Source organism: Nicotiana attenuata, unplaced genomic scaffold (genome assembly GCF_001879085.1).
Source record: "Nicotiana attenuata strain UT unplaced genomic scaffold, NIATTr2, whole genome shotgun sequence".
In the NCBI taxonomy this organism is placed as follows: Eukaryota; Viridiplantae; Streptophyta; class Magnoliopsida; order Solanales; family Solanaceae; genus Nicotiana; species Nicotiana attenuata.
The window spans coordinates 874,243-875,073 of record NW_017670267.1 but is presented as its reverse complement, the minus strand read 5'-3'; the positions used below and the strand labels follow the sequence as shown (position 1 = coordinate 875,073).

Here is an 831-nt window from a genome sequence, read left to right as displayed (position 1 = left end):
GGGGGCATAGAATTTCCAAGCGAAAGCAGCCACAAATATATGTAAATAAAAAAAATATCCTAGCTGTCAACGGTTGATCTGATACTCTCTGGAAAAGTCAAAATTGCCGCAGACACTGAGTTAGCATAAAGCTACTTCTATCGTGTATCTCACATTCTTTTCCTATGTAGATGTTTGGTCACGAACAGTCTAGTTAGTCATAGTTTCCTTCTTAGGAGGGCTTGTTTTCCTACTATTCAACCTTGAGATCAGCCCAGACACAGCTTTTATGAGCAGCCGCAGTAGCGACCAACTTTGTTTTATTGGCTGACACTTTGGCTGCCATTACCGCAGAGTTTATTGACACACACATTGTATAAAAAACTAATATTAAAGACAAGGCTGCAAGTTAAGAGGCCCTACAAGTAGTTTCTTCATGAATCCGGGCATACTCTGATTCTTCTAACTATTAAATAGAAATGAACAATACTCTCTACAAAACTACACTTACACAAAAAAAAAAAAAAGGTTTGTGTATCTAGAAGGAAATAAGTTCAAGGAATGAATTGGATCCACGGGAATATGATGTGCACAATGTTAATGCCACTGTTGGAGTTCATCTATTAATTTTCTACTTAAAATGTTAAATTCCATAATGCATGCGCGGGACAAATAAATCATTTCATGCATAATGCTGCATCTAAATATTCAATCTTGAATCAAGAATGAACTATACTCAGTGATGTCGTATTCACATGGCTAGTGATTGCCTAAACAAGTTAGCATTTATGAATTTCGTTCAGATCTGGTTACATAGAATTTGGTGGTTTGGGGGGGGGGGGGGAGGGGGGG

General features: G+C 37.9%; 1 protein-coding gene across 1 annotated transcript in view; it reads right to left on the bottom strand.

Annotated features, from left to right (window-relative positions):
- Window positions 1-831, bottom strand: part of LOC109236986 (superoxide dismutase [Cu-Zn], chloroplastic) — a 4,782-nt gene that overhangs the window by 995 nt on the left and 2,956 nt on the right. The window lies entirely within an intron of this gene.